General features: G+C 32.1%; 1 pseudogene; it reads left to right on the forward strand.

Moving 5' to 3' along the window:
* Positions 1-638: 638 nt before the first annotated feature.
* Positions 639-3012, forward strand: LOC120139908 (annotated as a pseudogene).
* Positions 3013-10761: the final 7749 nt, after the last annotated feature.

Here is a 10761-nt window from a genome sequence, read left to right on the forward strand (position 1 = left end):
CGAATATAAACGAATGGATGTAAACGAATATAAACGAACATAATAAATGAACGTAAACGAACTCAAATGAACAAACGTAAACAAACACAATAAATGAACGTAAATGAACACAAATGAAAATAGATTTTTTTTTCTTTCCTAACAATTTTAGGATTATATTATATTTAATTGTTTTGAGTTTTTTTTATTTGTATTTAAAATTAATTGAATTTAAAAAGATTTATTAGTATCAGATTAAAATTTGTTGGGCTTTAATATTTTAATGGATCTAGAGAGATTGGGCTAAACATAAATGAACGAATATAAATGAACAAACATATTACCGAACGTTCACGAACGTAAATGAACGAACGAGCCCTCTGTTCATGTTTGTTCATTTAATTTAACTAACAAAAAATATTGTTCATGATCGTTCGTTTAATAAATAAACGAACATAAACGAACTTCCTGTCGAACGGTTCACAAACGGTTTGCTGAACGTTCGGTTCGTTTACATTCCTAGTATAATGCTATTTCATTCATATTTTATCAATTGAGTTAATTGCATCACATTACCTCAATTATGATTCTGATTACAAATTAGTCCCTAAACTTTTAAACATTCCAATTTCATTATTAAACTAAAGAAACGTTTTTTGTTTTGAAGGAAGATGGCAAGTGGGGATGTAGAACGAGGAGGAGGAATGAATGAGAAGAACAGGCCAAATAACTATCACTGACCAACATATCCCTACCATGTTGAACACACTGAAATGCAATGGACTTGGTGGCTTGTCCCGATGTTTGTGGTGGCTAACGTTGCTGCTTTTGTTGTGGTGATGTACATCAATGATTGTCCTAAGAACAATCTGGGATTTGAAGGTAGCTGTGTGGCTGAGTTTCTTGGCAGGCTTTCTTTTCAGCTTTTGAGAGAAAATCCTCTCTTTGGCCCTTCGTCTAATACGTAAGTCGCATCTACCCCATCTATAAATTTGACATCTTTCTATAGTTGGTTGGTTTTAAATCCACTTCCTGCAAACTTGTGATATTTGCCCCACTGCAATTGGAAACTGAGTTAGAATCGAACTTGAGGTTCCTTTTGCAACTTTCAGTTTCTAAAATCGCCAATTCTAAAGAGACATGTTTGGAGTTTCAACTATTTGTCAATGGCTTTTAGAAGTTGTTCATGTAGGAATTTTTGTCTTTGATGAGTCAGCTTTAGTCCAATCATTCCTTATAAGGAGTATCCTTGGATCATAATACAGGATTTGTGTTGCATTCACAATTCAAACTTATAAAGCTTGTTCTTGCTTGTTGATTTGAGTTGCATTAATCACAATTCTCAATATGGGGTTGACATCAAAGTCCATTGGTTGATTTATGGAATGCCATGGTTTGCTGCTAAATGCAGTGGGGACAATTTTCATAATTGGGAACCTCTTCTAGCTTAGCAGCTTCTTTTTTTTCTGATGATAGCTTAAGGGTTCTGTATTTTGATTTGACCTTTTGATCTTTTTTCAGCTAGGGAAATCCTCTTTCTGCTTGCTTTGATAGAAGAATATTGAGGTAGCATATTATTTCAGGATCCAGAGATTATTTATCTTATTTGTACTAATTTCTAAAAAGAAAAACTCAAAAGAATGTTTCAGTGTAGTAGAAACTTCAGCAATGTATAGCCGGAAGCCATTTGAACGGGTGATGTGGTTACGTGCTCAGCTCATTTAGGGATGCATAGTATCAGAGGAATTGAAGTCCTATGCAAATCCAAATGTTTCTGATAGAAACTAAGGGAACTTGGATCTAGGAGGTTTTCATTCAATATATTTATGTACATAATTTTCAGTTGTTCAGTGGACTGGAAAGAGTATTGTGAACTCAAACGTCTTATATCTTAGTAATTCCAGTTTTCTTTTTCATTCTGTAGCAAGTTTTTATTAGGCCGTGCAATTGGCGATGATTGTAACTCTTCTAGTTTTCTCATATCCGTTCTTCTTCAGATTGGAATTGGGAGCACTAGAGTGAAACAAGGTTGTGCATGGCAATCAAGGATGGAGGCTTATCACTTGCATTTGGCTTCAGCTGGTGTTATTCATTTGCTCGCTAACATGTTGAGCTTGGTCTTTATTGGAATACGCCTTGAACAGCAATTTGGATTCAGTACTCTGTCCTTTTCTCTGGTGTCGATCAGTCGACAAAGTGAATAAATATGACTTACAGATGATCCTTTGATTGCATTACATGGTGAATGAATAATCTGGTCATTCACCACTACTAAGGCCACCTAGAGGATGATTTCACCCATCTTGCTGTTATAGCTTATATGTGTTTTTCCCCTGACAGTGCGCATTGGGCTTATCTATCTTTCGTCTGGCCTTGGTGGGAGTATACAATCTTCTCTTTTCATTCAGCATAATATTTCTGTTGGTGCCTCTGGTGCTTATTTGACCTTCTCAGAGCAATGTTATCGGAGCTTCTAACGAACTGGACTATTTATACGAAGAAGGTATGTTATGTATTTATCTACGTTGGAAAATAGTAATTGCTTTGATGTTTGAAGCAATGTTAATACTTTGTATTGCTGGCTGCTGCTCTGATCACACTCGTGGTCATCATTGCCGTTAACTTAGCCGTTGGGATTCTTCCTCATGTCTATAACTTTGCACACATCGGTGGTTTCTTGATTGGATTTCTCCTAGGCTTTGTTTTATTGCTTCGTCCCCAATTTGGGTGGATTCGACATTAACATCTTCCTGCTGCTGCTCATGTAAAATCAAAGCACAAGGCATACAAATATGTTTTCGGGGTGATTGCTATGGTTTTAGTCATTGTTGGGTAAGTTTAGAACCCCGCATTCTAATCTGTCTTTCGCCTGTTGACGGAAAGATGATAATCTTGTTTCGTTTTCGGATGGGATGCAGTTTCAGCGTCGGATTGATAATGCTGTTTAGAGGAGAAAACAGATACGACCATTGCAGCTGGTGCCATTACCTTAGCCGTGTGCCTACATCAAAGTGGCACTGTGGAAACAAATGAAGCATTCCCACTAATACCCAGATTTGATCTTCTCCCCTTTATTCTTTCATATTTATGTTTATATTTTTATTGGTTTATTAATTTCTTTCACTCGGTGTCTGCCTATGTATATGCATTGCTTTTGACTTTTGAGATTTATCTTTGAATATTACTAAACTAACTATTCTTATATGGTTGAAATGTTGTACATAACACACCAATCGATATTAGCGGTAAAAAAAATTATTATTATTTCTAGAGGTTTTAGATTTAAACAATTAAATTCATAATATTAAATTACGGTTGTAATGTAATATAACAGTCACACCATAATGTTTTTCAAGGTTACTCCAATACCAAAAACCGCATCCGCAACATAAAAATATAACTATTTTTAATAAATAAATCACGTGGTAACATTCGTAACACCATAATCTACCAAAACCACATTCACAATCACAATTTAACAATATCACTACATCTACAATAAGTGTTCGTGTCGATAGTTAATAAATATTAAAATAAAAGCACTCATTTAACTCTTTAATCTATTATATTTAACAGTGAATGGTATGTCGAGTTATACCTTTTAGGGGAAATTACATAAATGGTCCATTGACTATATGGTATTATTTTGTTGAGTTTCTAGATTGTTAAAAGTTACAAAATAATCATTTGATTATAGAGTGGTGTTTTATTGAGTCTCTCGACTATTAAAAGTTACAAAATGGTCATCAGACAATCAACATGTTAGTCTCTAGCTCAGACGATCGTTAAGTTTTTAACGGAAAATGACGATTATGAAATACATGGATAGCCATGATCATTTTATAACTTTTAATAGTTAAAGGACTCAACAAAGTAACACCCTATAATCGGATGATCATTTTATAATTTTTAATAGTCGGAGCCTCAATAAATGAACATCCTATTATCGAGATATCATTTATATACCTTACCTTACTTTTTATTGTTTTTTCTTGTTAAATAGAAAATATTATCTTTCAAGATAAATTTTAATATTCTAACTCACACAAATAAAACAATATAAATATACTTTAGCACTCAATTAATTAATATATGTCGTACTTTTTGCTGTTTAATATATATGGCTAAAACGAGTGACGGAAAAATCAAGGGGCGATTAAAGCCATTTGCATCATCCGAACATTAATGCATTAAACTAAATGAGATTTAATATGTAATTGTGCAACTTGGCAACTCGTTCGTTATCGCCAAAAACTTGAAACATCATTACACATATTTAATCTTTATGATCTTATCCAATTGGGGGCCCATTTTTATGTGGTTGACATGTCCTATGCTGACTCATACACACATCAACGTGGCTTGTACTTTTTTGCTGACAAGACTCATTTTGGTTGGTCCATAATTTTTTTCAATTAACTTAATGTGAGAGTTCCTATCACTTTTCTTAATTTCGGTGTTAAAAAGAAACATTTACTTTTTATAAGGTCATCAATTTAAATAATTATATCTACGAGATATGTATGCATTGTTAATGACTATAAAAGAATCTGAATATATACTACCTCATAATAATTCTTTATTAATAAAAAAAACTCAACGAACAAAAAACTCTACAAGAGTTCAGACAATTCGAACATAAAAATTTAATATTAGGAACCATTTGAGTATCATAATATATATTCCGTTAGAAAAATTAATATAAAAATATTAATATCAATATAAATAAACAGTTTAAGTTCATAATTTAAATTCTAATAGTGATATTTTTTTATCATTAAACAAAATGAATATAAAATTAACATATTTTAGGATGAGATCTTTTTTTAATGTCTTTGAAAAACAAGATGCCAAACCCATTCATGTTGTGGTTACTTTTTAATTTGTTTAATTAGCTAAAGCGCAAATAAAAAAAAGAGAAAATAACCTCAGTGACAAAAAATGCCTTATAATATACGAATTTAACCAACTTTTTTTGGATTTGCCAAAATGACCAACAAATTCGCAACGCGAATTCCAATTTCGCAACCCAGTTTCCAATTTCGCAACGCGAATATGTTATTCGCTTTGCGATATTCCAAATTCGCGTTACGGTAGTCAAATTCGCAACGCGAATTTAATTTTGCAACAGGTTTTAGTTTCGCAACACAAATGTTTTGGGTAACAACGTAGCAACAACAACTCATAACCTAAATCCCTAAATCACAACTCATTCCATCTCCATCTATCACTCTCTCTAGCGACATCCGTTCCTATATCCAACGACATCCTTCCCCATCACTATTTTTTTTACATAATTTTATTTCTATATAATTTTTCAATGATTTCTCTCCCAAATTATCAACTATCAACTTAATAAAGGTATGTTTTTTCTAAGTTAGTGATGATATCTAGTTTATAGCTCGTTTGTTTAGTAAATTAATTTACAATTTTTAGAATGAAATCATCTAATGTTGATCATGTTTGGATAGATTTGTGTTTTGGAGGGTCATGAGAGAATGTTAATGGTGTTTTACAATATGTTCCTTTACCCATGAATCTTCAACTAAAACTGTCATTAAAAAAGTTAACTTATGAAACTCTAATGTTACGTGTTGCAAAGAAATTGAATTTAGAGCCTCTAAGTGGATTTAGGCTATCTTATCTGAGAAAAGGTAAAGTTTATTTGTTAACCGACAATGAAGATGTTGAAAATTTCATTGCTTACATTAGTGTTTCGTAAGAAGATGATGTTACATTATATGTTGTTGAACCTAGAAGTAGTGAAGTTGGGTCAGTAGCGGGTAGTAATCAACTAAGTTCTTCAACCCAAAATTTAATGGTTCCACCACAATTTCATCACCAAGCAAATTTTGTTTCACCACATTTCCAATACCAAACACAATCTCAAAACCCACAACCTTTTCCTAATCCAAATCCCAATCAACTTTCAGCACCAAATTCCGGTTTTCGTATTGACCAGTTAGACGATTATGAGCCAACAGAAAAAATTGTGAGTACTAGTCAGTATTCAAAATTTGATCTTGGTCAATACCCGGACTTTGATCTTGATCAATACTCGGATTTTGATGATGTGATGGAAGAAGAAGCATACCCTGCATGTAATGATTTTGATATTGGTCAAAATCTGAATTTTGATGATGAAACAGCCGCTGCCGAGGAAGATGTTGTTGATGATATTGATGAGGAAGTTACAACTGTGAATGAACATGTTGAACATCCATTCTGTAATTCATATAACCTTGAATAAGAAAAAGAAGAAGAAGAAGTCCCCGAAGAAAGGAAAAATAAGAAAATGCCACGGGAGTATAACTAGAATATGCCAGAATTACTTCAGATACCGGAAGAAGAGTTGGTAAAGATATCAGTTGATTGTTACACAAAAGTTATTCGTATCAAGAAAGATGATTGTTTTGATACAAAGGAAGACTTGAAGATAGCTTTGTATACGAAATGTGTGGAAGATGGCTATCAACTAAGAGTTAACAAATCAAACAAAGATCGTTTCGAAACAAGGTGTATGATTGACAAAAATTGTACGTGGCGTATGATTTCTAAGAGGATAAAAGATTGCGAAATATTTAAAAGTTAGGACTTTTATTGATAAACATACATGATCAAGAACCCAAGTTTTTCCTCACCATAGACAGGCAAACAAAAAGGTGTTGGGTGGTTTTCTGGCTGAGTTAATGTGTAACACCCCAACCCGTATTCGACCCGGATACGAATCCGAGGTGTCACATTGACCTTTTAAAACACGTACTTGTATAAAATAGTGAGTAATTTAAAACTTTTATAACATATAAATGACTAATTTACATAAAAACATTTTCATTATTACAAAACCAATCAGAGCATGTATATTTCACTTATTTATTTACATATAACTATTCGAAACATTTATAAAACTGTTCATAGCTTAAACAATAGATTCTTTTGAAAACATGCCAACTAGAACTTTATATACTAAAATACATATTATTCACATCTTTTCTGATCTGACCTTTAATAAGGAGAACTGACCTGTCTTGCTCCACATTGCTCTTTACTCTTCTCGAAACATACGTGTAAATCACTTACACGCTAAGTCAAAGACTTAGTGAGGCATATAAACATATAAGGTAAACGGTAATTAATAATCATTCCTAAACAATTAATACTATCATTTCATACCACTCATACTTTTACATGTAACAAATATATGCATACATATATGTCATTATCATTCATATCTCTTATCTCATGTTCCTATGATCTCTTATGTCCATATCATATAACATATACCATATATATATATATATATTATCATAAAACACGTACAATTATATTATCATCTTCATTTCTTTTCTTATTTTATCACTATCATTGATTCCTTTTATCATATGGTCTTATAAGTTACAATTTGTACAATCAATATCACACATGAAATTCCACAAGGAAACAAACATATTATCATATCACTTTATTAATATTATCTATTTAATAGCCCATGATACACATGTGAGAACTAAAGATATGCGAGTATATAGAGGTTGTGCACTAATGTTGTCACCACAGCTCATATAATTGCACCGAAGTGCCACGTAGAATTGCACCGGAGTGCCGCGTAGAATTGCACTGTAGTGCCATATAATAATGTCCATAAGGACCACATATCATTCCTTAAGAATCATATGCATATACTAGGGATCAAGTATGTGTCTCACCAAACTTCACACATGTTCCAAAGAATACATATATGTCCCGAAGGACCACATATTATTCCTTAAGAATCATATACATATGCCAAGGATCAAGTATGTGTCTCACCATACTTCACACATGTTCCAAAGAATATATATATGTCCCGAAGGACCACATAGACCATCGACTCTTGGCATGCCAACTATACCCCTAGCTCTCATGACACATAACATGGGCATTATCTTTTATATCCCTTTTACATATTATGTAACCATATCATATATTCATATAAGCTCATGGTTTCATTCACATATACATGTAATCACGTAGTTCATGTCAATTCTCATATGAGTTCATATTCATATGAACATAGGATTCACCCTCATGTATCACATATACTTTCTCTTTCATATGGCTCATAACATTTCTCATGTGTTCATATGACATGTAACTCATTGTCATCTTATCATGTTATCACATAAATATATCATCTTTCAATACATATAAACATATCAATACCTATATTCACATATACCTATCATTTCATATCCTTTTTATTATTCTTATCATCACCATTAATCCATTTTACTTACCATATTCATATCAATAACACATATAATCATGCACACATATAAATCATAACAAATGCATACTTCTATGAATTCATGTTTTTCACTATTGGAAATAGACTTATCACATGTCTTATTTTCCCTTGAACCTCATATACTAGAGAATGTGCACTCACCTTAGCTTTGCTTTGATTCGATTATAATCCTTCAATTGATCCGGAACAGGATCACGTTCTATATCTACATCATCATACATAGATCTATATTAGTATTATAACTAATATACTCTAATGGTTCACTCTTTAGACTAAGAGAAAAGGCAATTTCATCTTTTAATGAAGGTATGCATCGATGCACTACTGATTCATCGGTGCATAAAATGCATTCGATGTTTGTTTATTACTGGGAGCATCGATGCACTACTTATGCATCGATGCACGAATTGCATTCGATGTATTTATTTTAAAAGAGTGTATCGATGCACTTCCTGTGCATCGATACACCTTCAAACGATTTCTGGGTTTTAATCTTGATGCATCGATGCACTATGCCCACTCTGCCCAGACCTCTTTTTGAACCCGAAAATTCATTCTTTTTGGATTAAATCCTTATATTTCAGCCCCTTTCATATTCCTAACTTTCATATACATACTTAAACTCATTAATATTCATTTATCTCATCTTTAACCTCTAAATTTCATCTTTCATATGGAAATTCAAGAATCATACTCAATTTCTAACATGTTCCAAATTCCATTCAATTGCTTCTAACTTCTTAATTAGACCCTTGACAAGTCAAATCCAACTTTAGAACTTCAAAAACTTTGTATAACAAAAGTTCATTTATAAACCCTTAATAGAAATTCCTTTCTAATTCTCTCTCTTTGGTGTTTTAAACTTATATAAGCTTTCCTTAAGCTTATATAACCCTCAAAGACTCAAATCCAACTTAAAACTTTCAAGAAATCAAAAGCTAAATCAAATTTACCTTTGCTCTTGGCTTCCACGTAAAGAAGAAGAAGAAAGGAGAAGAGAACTCTGGAGAATTCTCTCCCTTTCCACGTGTATATATCCTTACCAATCCCATTTTTAATTCATTTCTTGGTCAATTGACCTTTTTGCCCTTTATTTCCTTTAATAATTACTAAATAACCTTTATCATATATATCCAATAATCATTGAACTATTTCATTCTTCTACTTTAGTCATCAAATTCTGAAACTTTACAATTTGGTCACTAACCCATAATTTGGGATGTTACAAATCTCCCCTCCTTTTAAAAAAATTCGTCCTCGAATTTTCACTGCACATCCTGAGAAGAACATATCTTCTAACGTTCTCATGCTGCTTTCTGAACTTAATCTTTTGTATCATCTTTAATAACTTGGTTCTTATCTTTTCAATTATTCGACTACCTTTTTACTTTATATCTCCTATCATGTCACTTATCAGATAGACAATAACATTAATTCTTATTACTCAAACTCATAAATCAATCAAATTCCTTGTCAATCTTCAATTGTCTTTCAAGAATCACCAAACTTTTATTTCATCCTTACTTGACTGATTCCAAAATTTTCTTAATACATATAAATCTTTATTCATTTCTCTGACTACATCCACTTGACCAAGAAACATAACCTTAAATCTTCCTCATAACTGATTAAACATACACTTTGCATAACTAAACAATTTCTCATATTACCTGACATACCTTTCTTACTTCTGGTTAAACTTATAACCTATATCTCAACATAATCTTTATCACATCTAATTCTTTAAACTTCATCCTTTTTTTTCTTCGTAACTCAAAATCTTCTTATACACTAATCATATCTTTCTTTCATGTTCACATACTCTTTTCCTATCACTTAAACTTATCTCTGATTACTAGTCTTTATTATATCTTCACAACTTTACTAATCAACTTCACTTATACAAAACCTCATTCTTATCGTATCTCGCTTGTATTTTCTTCCTTCAAAATTTTCTTTAAAACACATAAATATTTATCTCCTTGCCTATATCATATCTATATGATCAAAATACATAACCACATCCAGATTCGTATCTCATTTGATTAACTTACTTTATGTTTCCTTCAAATCTGATAATTCTAACATCCATGCCACTACAGCTAATTAATAACAACTTTTCAATCTAGGGCGTAAGCCCTGATCAAATTAACTTACACATCATTTCAGTTAAAATCAACCCAGTGTAATTCACTTATTGAACCCATACTCTCATTCATATACGGTATTATGCCTTGTCTCCTTTATTACCTTTCATTTCAATGATTAAAATACATAACCATATCTCAATCCACACCATACATAATTAGCTTACCCTGAAATCATCTTCAAATCCTTTAACTTTAATACACTACTATCTTATAACTCGGTTAGTCAACATCGATTCTTCCAATCTAAAATATAAACCTTCATCGAACCATTCATATACATTCTTTGCAGTCGGAATTGTTTCAACAATACTTTACTCAACTAATCAAATAAACATTCAATCTCAT

The sequence above is a fragment of the Hibiscus syriacus genome, unplaced genomic scaffold (assembly GCF_006381635.1).
Source record: "Hibiscus syriacus cultivar Baekdansim isolate YM2019G1 unplaced genomic scaffold, ASM638163v2 tig00110777_pilon, whole genome shotgun sequence".
Classification (NCBI taxonomy): Eukaryota; Viridiplantae; Streptophyta; class Magnoliopsida; order Malvales; family Malvaceae; genus Hibiscus; species Hibiscus syriacus.